The 22,468-nt window shown below is 38.9% G+C and overlaps 1 protein-coding gene and 1 non-coding gene across 2 annotated transcripts in view; one reads left to right on the top strand and one right to left on the bottom strand.

Moving 5' to 3' along the window:
• LOC125136628 (protein argonaute 14-like) overlaps positions 1-22,468 on the top strand; it is a 67,435-nt gene that overhangs the window by 40,292 nt on the left and 4,675 nt on the right. The window lies entirely within an intron of this gene.
• LOC125136935 (U6 spliceosomal RNA) lies at positions 7,591-7,698 on the bottom strand. The gene has a single exon (XR_007137264.1). It is a non-coding gene; the product is annotated as a U6 spliceosomal RNA (small nuclear RNA).

Below are 22,468 nucleotides of genomic sequence, written 5' to 3'. Positions count from 1 at the left end.
TCTTTTTCTAATTCATTTAGGTGGAGGGTTAAGTTGTCAATTTGGGATCTTTCTTCTTTTTTGAGAAAGGCCTGTATTGCTATAAATTTCCCTCTGAGCACTGCTTTCACAGCATCCCGTAGATTTTGAGCGGTTGTGTCTTTATTATCATTTGTTTCAAGGTAGTTTTTAATTTCCTTCTTGATTTCCTCATTGACCCATTGGTTTTTTAGTAGCATGTTGTTTAGTCTCCATGTAGTAGGTTTTTTCTCTTTCCTTTTCCCATGGTTGATTTCTAATTTCATGGCATTGTGGTCAGAGAAGATACTTGAGATAATTTCTATGCTCCTAAATTTATTGAGATTCGCTTTGTGTCCCAATATGTGGTCGATTCTTGAGAATGTTCCATGAGCATTTGAAAAGAATGTGTATTCTGCTTTTTTTGGATGTAGTGTCCTGGAGATATCAATTAAGTCTAACTTTTCTATTGTTTCCTTTAGGATCTCTGTTGCTTTATTGGTTTTCTGTCTAGAGGATCTGTCCATTGATGTGAGGGGGGTATTAAGGTCTCCTACTATGATTGTATTCTCATCAATATCTCCCTTTATGTCTGTTAGTATTTGTTGTATGTATCTGGGTGCTCCTGTATTTGGGGCATATATGTTGACGATAGTAACATCCTCTCCTTGGATGGATCCCTTAATCATTAAATAGTGTCCTTCTTTGTCTTTCTTTATGTCTTTTGTCTTAAAGTCTATTTTGTCTGATATGAGCATTGCGACTCCTGCTTTTCTGTCGTGTCTATTGGCATGAAATATTTTTCCCCACCCTTTCACTTTCAATCTATATGTATCTTTTGTCCTAAGGTGAGTTTCTTGTAGGCAGCATATTGAAGGTTTTTGCCTTTTTATCCACTCAGCCACTCTGTGTCTTTTGATTGGGGCATTCAGTCCATTGACATTTAAGGTGATAATTGATAGATGATTATTTATTGCCATTTGAACTTCGTGTTCCAGTTGATTCTATGGTTCTCCATTCTTCCTTTCTTTTTTTTTTGGTTGGATGGTCTCCTGTTATTATCTGCTTGAGTGTATTTTTTTTTTTTTTTTTGCAAATGCAATATTTGGTTTTGGCTTGTGGTTGCCCTGTTTTTTAAGTATGCTAACCCCTTCCCATAATTGTGTGTTTTAGCCTGATGGTCCTGTAGGTTCAAACACTTCATTACTATATTAAAATTAAGAAGAGAAACATACAAACTAACAAAAAGTGTTATTTACTTCCTAACATCCCTTGCCCACATTTTATGGTTTTGATGACTCTTTTTATTTTTTTCTTTTTAATTTTATTTTGTTTGAGGCCTGTTCATGATTAAATCTGTATGCTGGCTTATTTGAGTGACTGCTCTCTGATTGTGGTTTCCTCAATCCTAGTTCTTCCTCTTCTTCTTCTTTTTTTCTTTTCTTTTTTCTTCCCTTTCCTTCCTTTCTTTTTGGTTTAGAGAAGCCCTTTCAATATTTCCTTTAACCTGGGTTTTGTGTTTGCTGTATTCTTTAAGTTTTGTTTGTTGGAAAAAAATTTTATTTCCCCTTCTATTTTAGATGATATTCTTGCTGGATAGAGTATGCTAGGTTGCATATTTTTTCCTTTTAGCACTTTAAATATCTCTTGCCATTCCCTCCTGGCCTGTAATGTTTCTGTAGAGAAGTCAGCTGATATTCTTATGGGGGTTCCCTTGTAGGTAACATTCTGTTTTTCTCTTGCTGCCTTTAGGATCCTCTCTTTATCATTAACTTTTGCCATTTTTATTATGATGTGTCTTGGTGTGGGTCTGTTTGGGTTCAGTTTGTTTGGGGCCCTCTGTGCTTCTTGTATCTTGAACCCAATATCCTTTAGATTTGGGAAGTTTCCATCGATAATTTCTTCAAATATATTTTCCATCCCCTTATCTTTTTCTACTCCTTCTGGAATTCCTGTTATGCATAGATTGGCCCACTTTATATTATCCCATAGGTCTCTTATATTGCTTTCCAGTTTTTTGATTCGGTTTTCTGTCTGTTGACCGGATTGAGTGATTTCTATTATTCTATCTTCCATATCACTGATTCGTTCTTCTGCATTATTCATTCTGGTTTTTACTGCCCCTAGTTCAGTTTGCATCTCTGCAAATGAATGTTCTAGTTTTTCTTGGCTCCTCCTTATATTTTCTAGTTCCTTTCTGAGGGTATCTGCATTACTGTTCATATCTTCTCTTAATTCCTTCAGTATTTTCACTATTTCTCTTTTGAACTCCAGGTCTGTCAGACTGCAGAGATCTGTTTCATTGTTGACTGTTTTAGGTGAGTTCTCCTGTTGGTTTGACTGGGGGTGGTTTCTCAGCTTCTTCATCTTGCTTGTTTTCTTTCTCCTGAGGGAGTTGTACTCTCCGTTATCGGGCAGTGTTTGCCTTGTCACTGCCGTGGAATATTTCCTGAGGGCTGGCATTGTTGGTCAATCTTTTTTGAGGCAGTGTGGCTTTTCTGGAGTGTTGATGGGGCTAACAGTGTTTCTTAGAAGCAAAGGAGGGCTTCCTGAGGGCAGACAGGACTGGGAGGTCCACACCATGGTGGTAGCAGATTTCACTTGGTCATGCAGAGCTTGCTCTGGTGTTTTTAGGCTGTGGGGTTCTTGCAGGGGGTTGGTGGTGTTGGGCAGCTGTTCCTCAGGAGTGCAGCACCCCCTGGGGGCTGGAGCAGCTATCTGGGTCACTGAGAACCTAAGAGGCTCTTCCCTAGGGCAGCCCAACTCAGAAGAACAGCCTGAGAATGTAGGTGGATCTTTTCACAGTCTGGCCGAGCTTGTTGCAGCTTTTCTGGGCTGCAGGGGCTCTTCCAGGGGGCTGGTGGTGCTGAGCAGCTATTCTTCGGGAGTGGGGCACCCCCTGGGGGCTTGGGCGGGTAGCAGGACCACTGGAAACCCAAGAGGCTCCTCCCCAGGGCAGCCTGACTCAGAAAGACCGTCTGAGATCTTTTCCCGACTCGGCCAGGCTTGTTGCAGCTTTTCTGGGCTGCAGGGGGTCCTGCCTGGAGCTGGCAGTCCTATGCAGCTGATCCACTAGGGCACCCCCTGGGGGCTTGGGCGGATAGCAGGGCCGTTGGAGATCCAAGAGGCTCCTCCCCGGGGCAGCCTGACTCAGAAAAACCATCTGAGATCTTTTCCCGACTCGGCCAGGCTTGTTGCAGCTTTTCTGGGCTGCAGGCCTTTTCTTGGGGGCTGGTGGTGTTTGGTGCTGCTCTGCGGAAGTGTAGCCCCTCCAAAGGGCAAGCAGGCCTGTACAGGGACAGCCCCTGCGGTGGTAGGCTTCAGGCAATTGTTGAGGCCAGCCCTCCTGGATGGCAGGCAGCCCCAGGTCCAGTGAGAGTGTAGGGGGTGGCGGGGGTGGGGGGAGAGGATGCACTGGGAAGCACAGCTTTCTGTTAGCTAGCGGGCCTGTAAGCTTGCTGTGGCGTGGGGGGTATTCTATGGGGACCCACCCCTTCTTCTCTCCCCTCCCCAGCACGGGCGCAGACCAGGCTCTTCTCCCAGGTTCCCTCTGATGCGGCTTTCCACTTCCCCGCCCCTATTGTTCCCTTCCTCTGTGACAGCTTTGTTTTCTAGTCTCCCAGGCAGTCTCTGCCCCGTCAAATGATTTCTAGACCTCCCAAGCAGTTTCCGCTCCGCCCCGCCCCCCCCAGCTCGTTCTCAGGGTCTAACCTCTGGAGCCAAGGTCTCGGTGCCCAGCCCCCACCCAGGCGTCCCCCGTCCCTTTCCCGGGGACTAACCTCTGGAGCCGAGGTCTCGGTGCCCAGCCCTCACCCAGGCATCCCCCGGCCCTTTCTCGGGGACTAACCTTCGGAGGCGAGGTCTCGGTGCCCAGCCCCCACCCAGGCGTCCCCCGGCCCTTTCCTGGGGACTAACCTCTGGAGCCGAGGATTCGGTGCCCAGCCCCCACCCAGGCGTCTCAATTTTTGGTGACTGTGCCTATAGTTCAGATGGTCTGTTGGGTTCTTGATCGGCTTTTCCGTACTCCAACTTACTGCTACACTCTTCTCTGCATCTGGCGATTCCTCCAGTTTGTTTGATCTTTCCCCTGGTAGGTGACTTTCCAGGGTGCGGGATCCCTTTCTCCTCCGCAGTTCCCTTTCGGGAGCGCCCGTCCCGCTCGGATTCACCTTCTCTCACTCTCCTCTTTTCTCCCGTTCTGCCCAGTAATGTCACGAACTTCTTGCCATTATTGGAGTTTAGGTTCTTCTGCCAGCGATTGGTTGCTGTTCTGTGCGAGTCATTTATTCTGTAGATGTGTTTTTTTTTGTTGTGTTTGTGGGAGAGGGTGAGCGTGTCCCCCTACTCCTCCGCCATCTTGTCCTCTCTCCCCAAGTCCCTGATTTCAGTTTTCTTAAAGTTATTGAAGCTTGATTTGTGCCCCAGAATGTGATCAATCTTAGAGAATGTTCCGTGTGCACTTGAGAAGAATGTGTATTCTGCTGCTTTTGGATGGAATGTCCTATAAATATCTATTAAGTCCATCTGGCCTAATGCTTCATTCCTTATTGATTTTCTGTCTGGATGATCTGTCCATTGCTGTAAGTGGGGTATTAAAGTCCCCCACTATTATTGTGTTATTGTCAATTTCTCCTTTTAAGGTCATTAGCAGTTGCTTTATATATTGAGGTAATCCTATTTTGGGTGCCTATGTATTTACAATTGTTATATCTTCTTGGATTGATCCTTTAATCATTATGTAATGTTCTTCCTTGTCTCTTATAATATTCTTTATTTTAAGGCATATTTTGTCTGATATGAGTATTGCCACTCTAGCTTTCTTTTGATTCCCGTTTGCATGGAATATTTTCTTCCATCCTCTCACTTTCAATGTGTAAGCTTCCCTAGTAGTGAAATGTGTCTCTTGAAGACAGCATATATATGGATCTTGTTTTTGTATCCATTCAGCCAGTCTATGTCTTTTGGTTGGAGCATTTAATCCATTTACATTTAAGATAATTGTTGATATGTATGTTTTTATTGCCAGTTTATTAACTGTTTTGGACTTGTTTTTGGTTTGATTTTAGATTTTTGGTTTGCAGCTACCCTGAAGTTTTGATATAGGAGTCTCTCTCTATATATGAGATTGTTTTAAGTTGTTGGTCTCTTAATTGCAAGTGCATTTCCAGTGTCCTGCATTGGTTCCCTCCTCTTCTCACGATTTCTGATTTTGGTAGCATATTTGTGCATGGATGATTTTCTATCTTTACTGTATGAATGACTTTACTGGTGAGCCTTGTCATTTGTGGTATTTTTATTTCTAGTTATGGCCTTTTCTTTTCTGCCTAGAGACGTTCCTTTAGTATTTGTGGTAAAGCTGCTTTAGTGTTGGTGAATTCTCTTAGCTTTTGCTTATCTGTAAAGCTTTTGATTTCTTCTTCTGAATGAGAGCCTTGCTGGGTAAAGTAATCTTGGTTGGAGGTTTTTTCCTTTCATCATGGTTAAGTATGTCATGCCACTCCCTCTGACCAGCAGAGTTACTGTTGAAAAATGTGCCGATAACATTATCGGGGTTTCCTTGTATGTTGTTTCTTTTCCCTGGCTACTTTCAGTATTTTCTCTTTGTCCTTAATTTTGATCAGTTTGATTAATATGTGTCTTGGGGTGTTCCTCCTTGGGTTTATTTTATATGGTACTCATATGCTTCCTGTATTTAAGCGAGTGGTTCCTTTCCCATGTTAAGGAAGTTTTCAGCTATTATCTCCTCGAATATTGTTTCTGTCCCTTTCTCTCTCTCTTTTCCTTCTGGCACCCCTATAATATGGATGTTGGTGAATTTAATGTTTTTCTAGAGTTCTCTTAGATTGTCTTCATTTCTTTTCATTCTTTTTTCTGTTCCACATCAGTGATTTCTACTAGTCTGTCCTCCACTCGCTTATTTGTTCTTCTGCCTCCTGCATTCTGCTGTTGATTGCTTAATGAATTTTTTATTTCAGTTATTGTATTTTGCATCTCTGCTTGCTTAAATTTTAAATCTTGTAGTTCTTTCCTCAATATTTGCTGTAAATTATCAATCTTTGCCTCCAGTTTATTTTCAGTGTCTTGCATCATCTTCAGCTTTGCCTTAGTTTATTTTCAGTGTCTTGCATCATCTTCAGCATCATCGGTCTAAAGTCTTTTTTCTGGAGGCTGATAATCTCCAGATCACTTAGCTGTTTTTCTGGGGTTTTTTTTCTTGTTCATTTTTATGGGTTTTTAGTGTGGTGTCCTTTTTGCAGACAGTAGAGTTGTAGCCTCTCTTACCTCTGATGTCTGCCTGCCTTGTTGCTGAAGTTAGTATGGAGCCTTGTTATAGGCTTCCTGATGGGAGGGTCTGGGGCCTGCCCACTGGTAGGTGGGGCTGATTCCTATCCCTCTGGTGGGTGGGGCTTTGTCTCTGGGTGAGATTAGAGGTGGCTGTGTGCCTGTGGGGTCTTTAGGCAGCCTGTTTTCTGATGAGTGGGGCTGTGATCTCACCTGAATTATTGTTTGGCCTGGGCTTCTAAGCACTGATGGGTGGGGCCAGATTTTTCCAAAATGGCCACCTCTAAGTGGACACATACTGATTCCTGAGAGCTTTGCCTGCACTGTCTTTCCCCCACAACAAGCCACAGTCACCCTCTATTTTCCCAGGAGATCCTCCAAGATCTGCAGTCAGATCTTACCCAGATTCCTATGGAGTCTCTGCTTTGCCCTGGGACCCAGTACACATGAAAATCTGTGTGCACCTTTCAAGAATGGGGTCTTTGTTTCCCCCAGTCCCATGGAACTACTGTGTGAAAGCCCCACTGGCCTTCAATTCCAGATCCTGTGGGGGCTCTTTCTCCAAATGCCAGATCCCCAGGCATGGGGACCTGATGTGGGGCTCAGGACTCTCACTCCTGCAGGTAAGTCTCTGTGATACAGTTACTTTCCAGTCTGTGGGTGCCCCCCCCCCCCCGGCAGGTATAGTGTTGCTTATATCGCATAATCGCCCCTCCTACCTCTTGATCTGGCCTCTTCTTTGTCTTCTGGAATAGGATATCTTTTTGAAGGTTTGCAGTGCATTTGTTGAAGGTTGTTTAGCATTTGGTTTTAATTTTGTTGTTTTTATGAGAGAAGGTGAGCTCTAGTCCTTCTATTTCGCCATCTTAATCCTGAGTCAGTATTATTAAGTATAGCTGATTTACAGTGTTTCATCAAGTTCTGTTGCACAGTAATCACACACATTTCCCTGTTCTGTACAGTAAGGACCCATTTCCCATCCATTCCAAATATAACAGTTTGCAAAATGCCTGTCCATTCCATTCCTCCCACTTCCACCTTGGGAATCCCAAGTCTACTCTCCTTGGCCGTGATCTGTTTCTGCTTTTTTTTTTTTTCCTATAGGATCATCTGTATTTTAGATTCCACAAAATAAGTGATATCATATAGCATTTGTCTTTTTCTTTCTGGCTTACTTCACTCAGTATGAGAGTCTCTATTTCCATCCATCATGCTGCAAATGGCATTAATTTTTCTTTTTTATGGCTGAGTAATATTCCAATGTATATATGTACCACATCTGTCAGTGGACCTTTAGGTTGTTTTCATGTCAGCAATATGGAATGCATCACGAATTTGCTATCATCCTTGAGCAGGGACCATGCTAATCTTCTCTCTGTCATTCCAATTTTTTAGTATATGTGCTGCTGAAGTGAGCAGCAAATACTGAACTTTGACCATAGTATTAGCTTTGTGCTACCAACAGCATTTTAGCAACAGAGCAGGGTTGTTCCAAAACTAGAATCTATTATAATTCAAGTGTTGACATAGAAGGACTTTAAATACTTTGTTTGACATGGAGCCATTCTTAGGAATATTTGGGATGCTCCTTCTAATAATAACTGCAGTATAATGAGGTAGCAAAGAACATGGACACTGGAGCTGTACTTCCTGGATTTACATCTGCTCTGTCCCTTGCTCATTTTGTGACTTTGAGCAACTTTTAATAACAGTACCTACCTAATCTGTTTGCTGAGCAATATATGCCTGGCCCAAGGTTCTATATATTATGTATTATTTATTTTTGCATTCCAAGGGTCAGGCCCTCCTACGATGTCACCTTTAATCATCATAATAATCCTATCAAACTAGTACCGTCATTATCCTCATGCAGAGACAGGGGTTCAGAGGTTAAATAACTCTCATCACATAGGAAATAGGCTAGAGTCATGATTCAAACTACTTGGTCTTTATGACTCATTCCAAAAACCAGGTTTCTTCCTTATTTATATATACTACTCTAAGCGTAGTCTTTTGGAAATTCTAAACACTGTGAATTACTTGCTGGGCAGTTGGTGAGGGTCAGCATCTTAATAACTCATCTATCACTAGGATAAAATTACATGCCTTTCAGGACTCGGGGTTTTTTTGTTTTTTTTTTTGGCTTTTTGCCTTTTCTAGGGCTGCTGCCGCAGCATATGGAAGTTCCCAGGCTAGGGGTCAAATCGGAGCCGTAGCCACCAGCCTACGCCAGAGCCACAGCAACGCGGAATCTGAGCTGCGTCTGCAGCCTACACCACAGGTCACGGCAACGCCGGATCCTTAACCCACTGAGCAAGGCCAGGGATCGAACCCGCAACCTCATGGTTCCTAGTCGGATTTGTTAACCACTCTGCCACGACGGGAACTCCAAGGGCTTTCTATGAATTGTTTTCATGCACTATGATTTTTGTTGTTGTTGTTGTTGGGGGGGTGTCCATCCCCTCTCCAGGTTGAGGCAGTATCAACACCCAGTCCCAGATGGCCTTTCTACAACAGTGGTCATGGGCTGGATTTCAAGAACCTCTTTCGCTAGGTCTACATTCTTAACTGAGGAGAGTGAAAATTGTAACATACAAAAATAATTGCAGTGAAAGTAATAACCTGAGCATCCCTGTAACTCACCCTTTATTCATCAAATATTTGTTGAATAGGTAATATCCATTACCTGTTATTAATATCTAGGTATTGACATTTTAATCTGGGGTTTAGCTCTTGGATTTTTTACTCCAAAACTTAAAAATGACTCTCCAGTGAAACAGCATCATTGAAAATTTAACACCATTGTTTTTAAATTACAAAACTTTAAAATTCAATTGTTTTAACTACCTGTAGCCATTTTTGCTTTTTTCCCCTTGAAAATCCTTTAATGGAAATAATGGCATACAAATAGGCTTCTATTATTATTCAATCTCCTATGACAATAACCATACTTCATGCTGAGTAATAGTAATTAGGGTGGTGCCGGGTGTAGATGTTTTGAATTTTGAGTCTCAGAAGATTTTATCTTCATCTGAGCTGCTGAGTAAACCCTGCTTTGTTCAGTTTTTTGAACAATACCATATGCATGGGTTCCAAGTAAGTATTAAAAGTTAACTGTGTTTAAGAAGTCCTGTAAGCACTCTCTCACCTTCATTTCATAGCTGAACAGTGAAGATAATGAGGTAATTTTATCCAGTTTATTTTGAAAAAATTCTGGTATAGGTAATTTTTTTTTTTTTCTGTAAAGGGCCAGACAGTAAATATTTTAGCTTTTGTGGGTCATATGATTTCTGTCACAACTCATGTTGTCTCTACTCAACTCTGCCTTTGTAGAGCACAAGTAGCCATGCCAACACATAACCATATGTACATGACTATGTTTCAATAAAACTTTATTTAGGTAGGCCTAGTTTAATACTCTTGAATGGATCTGGTGTTGGATCCAGTGAAGACACTTGTTTGATGCAAACAGTTATTTAAGCTTCTGGCAAAGTTGGCTGCCATCTTAAAAAGGAGTCACAATAGTGTTTATATAAAAATAAAAGCAGTGTTTTGAAATATCATAGCTACTAAGGACTGATCTCACAGGAATTCTCTTTGCAGAATGGCATAATTTTGCTCTCAGTGAATGTTTATGAAAGAGTCTTGCATAATGTGTTATTAATTTGGAATCTATTACTTATTCAGCTACATGTGCAGATTTTAGTTTAATTTGTACATTTAAAAATGATAAATGGAAAATTTAATACCATTCAAGAAAGGAGAACTACTCAATACTTAAGAAGTTATTTGCAAAACACATTTTGGGTTGAGTTTCTATTTTTAACTGACAAAATGACTTAAGTTTGCCAAAACCTGATTGCACTGGGAAGGAAAATGGCATTGTTGCTATTTCCTCACAGGAGAACGTCTAAAACAAGAGCTGGCAGCAGGGAAGAGTGAAGGTAAAGGGCAAAAATATAATACTTTGTAGCCTGTTTTTTTTTTTGTTGTTGTTGCCATACTAAATTTCAAATCTAGTTAGGCTGTATTTTGTTTCACTCTGATTTTTAGAATGCCTAATTTATTTTCTGTATTCCATTTCTCCCTGAAGTAAATAAGGAAATCACATTGTATAGCAATTAGTATGAGTTCACTAACATATCTTTATCGTCAAAGTATGATAATAAATCATTTTATTAGAATTTAACCTTCTGATTCAAATTGACCAATATTTTAATTTGTGATCTGCATTTTACAGTGTTTAATTCTAAACATGATCTCTTCAGTGAGTAGTAATTCTGTTTTAGAGCAAGAATAATGGACTTAAGTTGTACAAATCGTTTAGAAAACTTTTTTTTTTTTGTCTTTTGTCTTTGCTGTTGTTGTTGCTGCTATTTCTTGGGCCACTCCCGCGGCATATGGAGGTTCCCAGGCTAGGGGTTGAATCGGAGCTGTAGCCACCGGCCTACGCCAGAGCCACAGCAACGCGGGATCCAAGCCGCGTCTGCAACCTACACCACAGCTCACGGCAATGCCGGATCCTTAACCCACTGAGCAAGGCCAGGGATGGAACCCGCAACCTCATGGTTCCTAGTCGGATTCGTTAACCACTGCGCCACGACGGGAACTCCTAGAAAACATTTTTTAAACAACTCAATGAATTTTATTATATTTATAGTTGTACCACCATCATCACAACCTAATTTTAGAACATTTCCATCCCAAACCCCCAGTCTATCCCTCCCTCCCCTCTCCCCTTTGTAACCTTAAGTTTGCCAAGTCTGTGTGTCTGTTTCTATTCTGTAAATAAGTTCATTTGTATCCTTTTTTTTTTTAGATTCCACATATAAGTGATGTCATATGATGTTTGTCTCTCACTGTCTAACTTCACTTAACATGATAATTTCTAGGTTCCTTCATGTTGCTGCAAATGCCATTATTTCATTCTTTTTTATGGCTTAGTAATAGTCCATTGTATATTTGTACCACATCTTCTTTATCCATTCCTCTGCTGATGGACATTTAGGTTGCTTTCATATCCTGACTATTGTATATAGTGCTGCTGTGAACACTGGGGTACACATATCTTTTCAAGTCATGGTTTTCTCCGGATAGATGCCCTGCAGAAAACATTTTAAAATAGTAATTTTACAACTATTACATTTTAGGCTTTAATAAGTAGACAGAATAGGTTAAACTGATTGACTAAAGTCATTCTGAAAAGAAAAGTGATACCCATATGAGCATTTTATTGTAGCTCACATTTTGTGCTTTTATTAGAACTATTGATTTGGTAAAACCCCTCAACCTAGTATTATTATAAAAATTGCCTTATATATGGAGTTGCAACAGATTTGGGATCTGTCACCAGTTTCAGGCTGTAGCTGGGTGTAGTTTTAGATGGTGTTTTGTTTGAAGCTTCTGTTTGTTTTACATTAACGGCATTGGGATGTCATGCAGCCTCCAATCTGGGAAAGTTTTGAACAGGGTTCTGAATATTGTGGTTTTCACATTTTGATATATCCTTTTAAAATTATCCTACCTAAAAAGATCAAGGGAACATGGAATTGGATGTTGCAAGTTTTAACTCTGATGTTTATTCTGGAGGCAGATATTTCCTATTGGAGCGTGGATATCATTCTTTATTTAAAATAATCATACATTAACTGATTATATATTTCAACTTTTTGAAGTCATATTCAACTTTTTGATCATTCAGAAGCTATTATATGAATACATTTTCCAAATAGGTACAAAGAACATTTTAAGTGAAGTTTCTTTTTTTAAAAGCAGCATTATGAATATTCATGAAAGTTCATTTTTTGGTCAGATCAATCCATGAAGCCTTATATGGGAAAACTTCCATATGTATTTAATTTTGGTTGGATTTTCCTTCAAGAAGCTAATAGCTGCATTCTAAATGTACTTAAAACTGTTGAGTTTAACAGGAAGAATACTGAGGATTCTTAGACAATAAACCAAAATACAAGAAGAAGGGAAAAAACCCTCAGCTATACATCTTGATGGAATAGATTGAATACTGTTCTGTAGGAAGAACACAGAACTGGGAACTACTGATTAGAACCTGTAATAGGCTAAACTAATTCACTAGTTTGGGAATTGAAATATCCTTTGAGATGTTTGATAGAGAGGTGCATAAAGGAGGAAGCCTGTTTCAGACGTGGTGTGGGTTAGGGGAGGAATGTGTTTCCGTGTCCTAGAGGAGGGATGTCAGAAAATTATTTCTGAGTGAGAGCATGAGCTTAACGTAGCCATGCTGCAAGGGAAAAGAGTGTTCTATGAAGAAAAGTGGAATGAGCTAAGTAAGACGTGGAAGTTTGAGAAGATAGTGAACTCTGGGGATCTGTATTCATTCAGTAGATTCGGTGGTAAGTGAGGAAGTGGAAAATGTGTGGTGAAGGATGAAGTTGAAAAGAATTGTTGCATTTCAGATACTAAGGGCCTTACTTACCAGGCAGTAGAATCAGAACTTTGCCTTGGCTGTAGCAGGGAGTCTCTGAAGGAAGCTTAGATTCATATCCTCTTCGATTTATTAGCTGTGTATATTACCACTCTTGCCCCACTAATGTGTTAAAATAACAACAAAGGAGGATAGAGTCTATCTTGAAAGTTCTGTAATTTTTTTTGTTATTATTTTTTTTTCATATTATATCCAAGGGCAGAGAAAATATGAAGGTTATCTTAAAGCTCTGAGATTAGAAGTTTAAAACTCTTGACTCTGATTCTGATTTCATTACTGATTTTGGCAAAGCATTTAATTAAATCTCATTTGTCTCCTGTCCATGTCAGATAAAATTAGGTTCTTAGACCCTTGTTTTTGCCCAGGTCCTTTTTATGAAGATGGGGGTGAGGATGGAGCTGGGCGCTCATGGAGAAATCAGGCAAGCAAGATAATTACCATCTAAGATTTAAGGATCAATAGTGGCTAAATGAGTACTTCTTTTTTTTTTTTTTTTCCTTTGCTATTTCTTGGGCCGCTCCCGCGGCATATGGAGGTTTCCAGGCTAGGGGTCGAATCGGAGCCGTAGCCACCAGCCTACACCAGAGCCACAGCAACATGGGATCCGAGCCACGTCTGCAAACTACACCACAGCTCACGGCAATGCCGGATTGTTAACCCACTGAGCAAGGGCAGGGACCGAACTCGCACCCTCATGGTTCATAGTTGGATTTGTTAACCACTGCTAAATGAGTACTTCTGATATTATTCCTTCTAGGGTATTTTGGCAGAAAATGCCAGGAAAGTAGGACATTGTAATTGAAAAGGATGATTTCTGAATAGTTGAACTTCAGGCACCCTGTAACCTAGGTAGAAAATGAAGACCTTAGGACTTCACAGGTGAATTCTTAAGGTTCCCTTTTTCTAATCAGTCAAATTAAAGTAATTACCTGCTGCTACTTTATTCTCAGAATGAACTGAATTGTAATAGAAAGGTGAAGTTTGTTGGTAATGTCAGATTCAGCTCTTTTTTTACTATTCCAGCAGCCATTGTTTTATTTTATATGGACCCGTTATGATCTCCTATTGAGTGGATCTGCTAGCTTCCATTATCTTTCAAATATACTCCCAGGTTATCATGTCATGTTATTAATCTTAAAACATGATTTTTATCATGTTATTTCCTTAATTTAAAAATCCATGGTACCATTTTATTTATTTATTCACTTATTTATTTATTTTCTTGTCTATTTGAGTTTCATAGAAACTGTAATATTCTCTGAGAATTGGGAGAGGAAAGCTTGGTATGTGCTGAGGAATTGAGTCTAACCTAACAAAACAAATCATATTATTTATATTATCTAAATAAAACTTTTTTATTTAGCAAATATCCTTCAATTGAAATTACCTAAAGCAGAAGTCCCTCAGAGAAGGTTGGGTGATCAGAGGTAGATAGTCTTGGGTTGGTGAATGTGGTGTTCCATGGTTCCCAGCAACACCTCTCCCCATCTGCCATTTGTTATAGTAGGGGAATACCTGTCTTTGAGGGACAAACAACTGTTACTTAGTAATTGGTTTTCTCTTACCTCTTTGACATTTGGACTATGTACATGATAAACAATGAGGATAAAAAGGAGATTTGTCTTTAAAAATCAGTTATGTCCCACCTCCCAACCTCTTACTTGTCAACACTATCATTTAGTACTCCCAGGATTGCTGCTTTGCTGAGGTGATGATTCTAATTGTCTGGCAGATTTTCAGGAACACCAGTGGCTTGATATAACCACCAGTCAGATGGTTGATGAGTTTTTGCAGCAACTATTTCTGATTGCTAGGGTGGACTGTGCTATTGACCAGCACCAACTCCTAGGCCAGTTCTGATTTGCTTTTGGTGGAGGAAGGGGAAAGTGTATCCTTGAAAAGTTAGTGTGTCAAAGAATAAAACAAAGGCTACTGGGACTAAAAAACAAAACCAAGCAAAATAAAACAAAGCTGAGTTTATTCATTTGCTAGGCAAGGGAACATTTTGTAAAGAAATTCATTGAGTAATTGTTGAGGAAGAAAAGCTTGGATTTTTAGTACTAAAAAGGGCAGGAATGATGGTTCTAATTGAGGATTGAAAACTAGCATTTTGCATAGGAAGGAGTGAGTTTGTAGATCTGTATATGCTCAGTTAAAATGACTCCATTGTAGTGGCCAAAATTTTGTTTTGATGTCTCCTAGACAAGTGCTGCTATAAATGGAAAACTTTTCCTTTGTAAGAGCTTCTAGACTCTGTTTCAGAGCTGATCGAATCTTTTATGAAGGTTGTGGATCTAACCAACTCTGTCAAGTGTGATCTATGTTGGAGTGGGCATTTGAGTTGGCAGTGAACAGTTCCCATTCTAGACATAAACTTTTAGAATATTCCAGGAACCCCTGGATCTGCATATGTTTGATGTGGAAAACTGAAACCTAGTATGTTCAGCTAGCATATAGCTTCCCTCAGCATATGCCCTTCTTCCTTGAGGGTATAGAATTATATAGGAAGGTGTTTGATAACTATTATTTTTGTTAAGTTATATACAATATGTGTGTATTTCTAGATAGTTCCTTTAGTTTCTCCTTATCTTAATACCCCTGAAGTCTTTTTCATTTTGTCATTGCACTCTTCAGGAATGACTCACATTCTCTTATGACTTTCAGCTCCATGGAGAATGCTAATTCAGGGAACTCTCAGAAGGACTGATAGATAATTTTCCTCTTTATGGGAAGGACTTACTGTGTACACCCCCAGATCTTTGAGTTTCATCTGAAATACATGGGTACTCAGCTACTTTTATTTCTTGGTGAAAATGTTTGCATTACCTTGGATTTTCAGTGCTATTGTAGGTTGTCTTTTTCTTCTTTCCTTTTATCTAACTGAACACAGTTAATTCATTGCCAGTATAACTTATATCCCACTGGCAAGGGCTGCACTGCTTTTTTTTGCAAGGCCTGTTTAAGCACTTATATCTCTTTAAAGACAAATCAATTAAAGACAGTCTCAGCTGGGTTACAATTTTTTCTCGCAGATCAAGGAATGATGATGAGGAGAAAGCAAAACCCTCTGACTTACAGTCCATCTCAGCAAATATGTTTTGTTTTCAAGGGTATGTTGATGATCTCTTTTCTGTGAATGGTATGTGAGTGAATTAACAGAATTCTCCTTGGTAGCAGAGATTGGGGATCTTTTTGTAGTTGTCCTAGATTTGGTCTTCAGGATCATTTAATAACATTTCAAATGTATCTTGATTTATTTGCTTTTAGTTGAGTTTTTGGCGTGTTGGTTTTCTAGGGCCAAGGAGAATTGGCAGTGTGATTTTTTTTTTTGTCTTTTTGCCTTTTCTAGGGCTGCTCCTGCGGCATATGGAGGTTCCCAGGCTAGGGGTCGAATCGGAGCTGTAGCCACCGGCCTACGCCAGAGCCACAGCAATGCGGGATCCGAGCCGCGTCAGCAACCTACACCACAGGTCACGGCAACGCCGGATCGTCAACCCACTGAGCAAGGGCAGGGATGGAACCCACAACCTCATGGTTCCTAGTCAGATTCATTAACCACTGTGCCAAAATGGGAACTCCTGCAATGTGATTTTTAAAAGGATTTATTTCAACAAATAAGTATGCAATGGTATTGGCATTCCAAAACCCACTAAGACATAAAATAGTTATAAATTTATACTGCACAGTGGAGTTAAAAGTGTGTTTAGAATGTCAGCAAAGGGAAAGATTTTGTTATTTTCTAATAACTTTAAAATGCAACAAATACAAACTATAATTAAGCTTTATATACTATAACCCTAATTAAATGTGGTTTGTAAGGTAAATAATAGCTTGAAATAGCAAGGTTCCTGGTGACTGGACTATTGAATTTCATACTCTGTTAGAAGCAAGAATTTCATTAAAGACCGTTTCATTTAGCTTTTGCTTATATCTTACACTGTCCATATATGTCAAAGAATGGGAGATCATCTTTTAATAGTTTGCTAAAGATATGAGATGCTTCTCAAAAAACTGTTATGTGGCTGAACGTTCCAAAAGTGTAATAGCATCTACAAATTTTTGCCTGGTTTTTATGAGATATAGGCATAGTGTTGTTGTCCTGAGAAGTTGATATTCTTAGGAAATATGGCAGGCAGGGAAGTTTTCTTTTTAAATTCATATGTAAAATAGTGGCATATTCAAATTATAGGTTAGTCGTTTCCTTTAATAGGGGGAGGAGGTCACCTTGGTCTCACCTTGTCCAGCTATAGACATTGGTGAGCTAGGAAAAATACCATGTACAGTCTTTCGCTGTGCAAGTTCAGCACGATTTACTAGGTCAAGTAAAAGAATTGAGCTTTTAGGTGATTTTTGAATCAGCAGATGATAAGTAAATAAGATGTGGGATGTTGTTCCAGGCATTCATTCACGAACAAGGTGAGAGTAGTAAATAATTCTCTGTTAAAGGTATGGTTTCTTTAAAAAGATAGAAAATAACTCATGTAACAAAATCTTTTGAAAAAATTTATCTTCTAATGGCTTCATCTCTGTGAAGGATGCTTGTGGTTTTCAAAATTCAAATTGTACTTGCCTTATAAGGTATCCTTGTTGCCCCAGGGTTCCTCTATATCAAAACAACTCAACATTTTTCATTTTGCTGATTAAACAGTAATATATGATTCTAAAACCCAGTAGAAATAGAAAGGTTTGTCCTCAGGAGTATGCTCTGGCAGTTCCTTTATGGCTCAGCGGGTTGGGGATCCAGCATTGTGACTACAGTGGCTCAGGTCAGTGCTGTGGTGTGGGTTTGATACCTGGCCCAGGAACTTTCACATGCCTTGAGTAAGGAAGTTTAACAAAACACCAAAAAGTATGCATTTGAATGTGGAGAGATTGAAGATGTTTTCACAAAGGGGCTATTCAGGATAAGGGAATATGTCATTTAGATGTAAGGCCTTCTTTCAGGAGAGAGGTGGTCATTCTTAGGGCCCAGTGTGAGATTTCTACCACAGAAGTTGTATTTTGAAGTAGTGTGTTTTTAATAAAGAACCTTAAGAGCAGGTACTATTTATATGAGATGGAACTTGGAGAAAGGTCAACTCTTTTCCCTTAGTTTTCCTTTCCTTCCCCATTTTCACTTTTCATTTTGCCAAACCATTTTCTGTTTGTCAGGTATTTGATGTGTGCCTTTGGTAGTAGGTAGGTATGTAGTAACTTTTTTTTCTTTTTTGGTCTTTTTAGAGAGACACTGTGGCATGTGAAAGTTCCCAGGCAAGGGGTAGAATTGGAGCTGCAGCTGCTGGCCTACACCACAGCCACAGCAAGGCCAGATCCAAACCATGTTTGCAACCTATACCACAGCTCACAGCAATGCCGGATCCTTAACCCTCTGAGCGAGGTGAGGGATTGAACCCTCATCCTCATGGATACGAAACTAGTTGGGTTCATTACCACTGAGCCACAACAGGAACTCCATAACTTTTTTCATATTATTTTATTTAGGGTCATTTTTTGGGGGAGAAGAGAGATATTCAAATGACTACCTTTTTTAAGCCAACAGTAAATTTTATTTTCTTCTCAATTTGTTATAGATGTTCACAAATATTGAGGAAAGGTTATTTTTTAGTACTTTTCTTTCAGTCAGACTCTAATTTATTTTTATCATCTCATCTATTTTAACTTATCTCTTATTGAATTTTTAATATTTTAATATTTTTAAAATTTTGTTATAATGGCTGTGGATCTTGGTTCTTTTTTTCTATGTCATGAATGCCTGTATCCCACTTAGAACTCCTCTATGGAAGATTCTAAAGGTACAAAAATTATATTCTCTTATTTCCACCTCACACTGGTCAGAATGGCCATCATTAACAAGTCAACAAATAACAAATGCTGGAGAGGGTGTGAAGAAAAGGCTACGTACCCTCCTTCCCTGTTGGTGGGAATGTAAATTGGTACAACCACTATGGAAAACAGTATGGAGGCACCTCAGAAAACTAAATATAGAACTACTATGTGACCCAGCAATCCCACTCCTGGGCATATATCCGGACAAAACTTGCCTTGAAAAAGATGCATGTACCCGTTTGTTCATCGCAGCGTTATTCACAATGCCAAGTCATGGAAACAACCTAAATGTCCATCAACAGATGAGTGGATTAAGAAGCTGTGGTGTATATACACAATGAAATATTACTCGGCCATAAAAAAGAACAAAATAATGCCAGTTGCAGCAACATAAATGCAACTAGAGACTCTCATACTGAGTGAATTAAGTCAGAAAGAGAAAGACAAATACCATATAACATCACTTTATATCTGGAATCTAATAAATGGCACAAATGAACCTTTCCACAGAAAAGAAACCAACTCATGGACTTGGAGAACAGACTTATGGTTGCCAAGGGGAGGGGGAGGGAGTAGAATGGACTGGGAGTTTGGGGTTAATAGATGCAAACTATTGCATTTGAAGTGGATAAGCAATGAGATCTGCTGTATGGCATAGGGAACTATATCTAGTCACTTGTGATTAAACTGTTGGAAGATAATGTGAGAAAAAGGATATATATATGTGTGTGTGAGATTGGGTCAATTTGCTGTACAGCAGAAATTGACAGAGCATTGTAAATCAATTGTAATAGAAAAAATAAAAATCTTACAAATAAATAAATAAATGAGCAGTTGTAGATTGGCAAGTGACCAGATTTTGTTCCAAAGTTCTGTAATATCTTCCATTCCAAAATCAAGTATTTTCCCATAGATATATGTTTTCTATTAAAATTATTTTTAGTACCAAATTGATTTGAAAATAAACTTTTGTTCATAAATTGAAAAAAATTATATTTTCTAATCTGATTTTTTCCCCTCCTCAGCATTCTGCTATTTTTGCATCTAAGTGTTTAGTAATTTTTTTTTTTTTTTTTTTTGGCTGCACCCTCTGCATATGGAAGTTCCTTGGCCAGGGATGGAGCCCATGCCACATCAGCAACCCAGGACATTACAGTGACAATGCTGGATCCTTAAGCCACTGTGCCACCAGGGAATTCCTAGTAATTTTTAAAAGTTTATTTAGATCGATGTGAGTTAATGAAAATAGAATTTTGTGACATCCCTTAAGTTGACTGGCAACATCTTTGATTTTCCAAATCAGGGTCAGAAATATAATTACTAAGATATATTATTTTCCTTAAATTTATTCAGAAAGTCACATCTGTTAGGATAGTGAACGATAGTTTTAACTTCATCTAATTATGACAGCTTATATACCATGTGACTTCACTACTAAGTTGGTTTACTTTAATTCACTGAATCTCTCTGGTCAGCCAATAGCCAGCACAGACCCTGTTGAGTAGTGGTTTGAATCTTTACTCTATTTACTAGCCAACCTTGGCAAGATTGCTTCTAGCATAGATTTATCTTCAGTAAGGGTGAATGATCTGCCTTGCAAGGTGGTTGTGAAAATTAACAGTCTCTTCAAGCACCTTGCATTCTGTCTGGAATAGTATATAGGTATTCAATAAATAGTAGCTGCTTTTACTATTACTTAACCTATTAATTATACACATTTTCTGTTTAAATTCATAAAGTTGTGCTAATAGCCAAGATTATTTACATGGTTGTTTCAAATTAGGATTAGTAAGACTTTAAAAGACTTTATTTAAATTAAAATATACTGTAGTTTTTTTCTTTTCTTATTTCAAATTTAATAACTACAAAAAAAGTCAAGCTTGTCTTCCTTGATTTGTTCCGAGTATATACATGATGCTTCTTTCCTGAGATATTTTCACTTTCTAGAATTTTTCAGTAGCAGCTGCATGTGTAGCACAGGCTTGTTTTACTAAAGATTGCTGTTAGGTTAATGTGACAGTGGAGAATTTAGATAGTTAAGTTTCTTTTTAAGAATATGTTGCTATTATTCTTCCTTCCACCATTATTTTTTAATATTTTAATTTTAGAGCTCTCTGAACTCCCTATAATATGACTGAAAAATGTTTTTTCTACCAGATAGTGAGTGACCTAAAGTGATTGGTATATCAACCATTTATAAGTTCAGAATTCTTATTAAAGTACATATTCATCCTTCTCACTTATGGATTTTTAAAAGATTCTCTCACTGCCTTAGTAGTGTTCTGAGTAACTTGACTTTAGTGTGATGTGTATTTTATTGATGACTTTCAAAATAATTCCCATGTATTATTGAATATTTAATTATTAAATTAGAAAGATAAGAACTTAAAATCTGATTTTACATACTCAGTAAATTCCTGTGATTAGAAAAGTCTCTCATAGTGTCCTATTTATAATTCATATACCAAGTAAAACTAATTAGAAGTATCTGAGGCCCTTAGCAAAATCTGTAATTAGACATGTGATTCATAATTAACTGACTCTTCTCGTTCTTGCCTTTTCCTCTCCATTTGAATTAATTACTTGTGTTCTTCCTTAGTGATACCTGTCTTCCTGTCCAACATGTTGATTAGAGTTCAGTGATCACTGTGCATGGTATTCTTATAGAGACTGTGGTTTTATAGGAATGTTGTTTTTAAACTTTGCTTAATAATGTAAAAAACCCCTTTAATCATATGTTCTATAAAATACCACACTATCAAATAAGAATTCATTTACTAGAGGCTGAAGGCAAGCATAGAAAATAGGCAGACTTGACCACTTTTCCTATCTTGTACTTAATTAAGGACCTGGATTTTTCTTGCCAGGTCTGATCATTGTCTGCATAGTTTTGGCAGCATATCCATTGGCTTTGGGTCATTGAGTAGAGCTGGTATTCATTCATTATTTTGATACAGAGTTAACAGTTCATTAAAGATCTGCCATATGCCAGGCTATGGGTATGAAGAGGCAGGGACAATATTCAAGAGTATTTACCAGTCACTGCAACACAAGCTCCAACCAATCAGGACAGCCACAGTACTGGACTCAAGGTCTTGAAGGATGCTTCTATCCTTTATACTGTATCAGGCTTTGCTGCTTTTTGTTGCTGAGTTGTTGTGGTGGTGGTGGTGGTGATAATGGTCAGGAAACTGGGCCATCAGCAGGTACCATGGAGCTGTTGGAGTTTGGGGCAGTGACTATTTGCTGGACTATATTATAGACGTTTTCAGCACAATCCTTAAGTCTCTGGTGCATACCAGTTGAATATTAGCTCTGTCAGGAGGTGTTTTTGTTCTCTGACTGTAAGAGTCAGAGTTATTACCCAATTTGAGAACTGCTTAATGAAAGTATATAGAGGGTACATTGGAGAAGGACTGCATGATCCTTTTGGTGGGAAAACTAGTGAAGTCTTATACGGTGACTAGAAATTTGCCGTAGCTGGATTTAAGAAGGAGATTCTAACCAAGCTGAAAGGAAAATAGCGTTAGCAAGGCAGAGGAGTATGAGGGAGCATAGTGGATTCAGATAGTAACAGGTAGGAGAGATAGAAGGTGAAGACATCTTTCTCTGACCCTTGACTTTTAAGCGGAGTAAATATATATATTAAGACCACATTTGTAGCTTCGAAATTGCTCCATTTTTGTAGAGAACTTCTAGACTGATACTTAGTTTCTTCAACTATGTCTAAATTATTTTAGGCATAGGGAGAGAAGGGAGAATAGGACTTTGTTATTGTTCAGGGCTGTGCTAAACATTGATAGAACAAGAGTGCAATTAAAAAACCTCTCTGCTGATTCACCGAGAGGCTTCTAATGAGCAAAAGCAAATTCAGACAGATTGAGGATGGTGGGTTATTTT

This window comes from Phacochoerus africanus, chromosome 9, assembly GCF_016906955.1.
Source record: "Phacochoerus africanus isolate WHEZ1 chromosome 9, ROS_Pafr_v1, whole genome shotgun sequence".
Classification (NCBI taxonomy): domain Eukaryota; kingdom Metazoa; phylum Chordata; class Mammalia; order Artiodactyla; family Suidae; genus Phacochoerus; species Phacochoerus africanus.
Note: the sequence above shows the minus strand (reverse complement) of the source record. Positions and strands in the feature narration are given on the sequence as shown.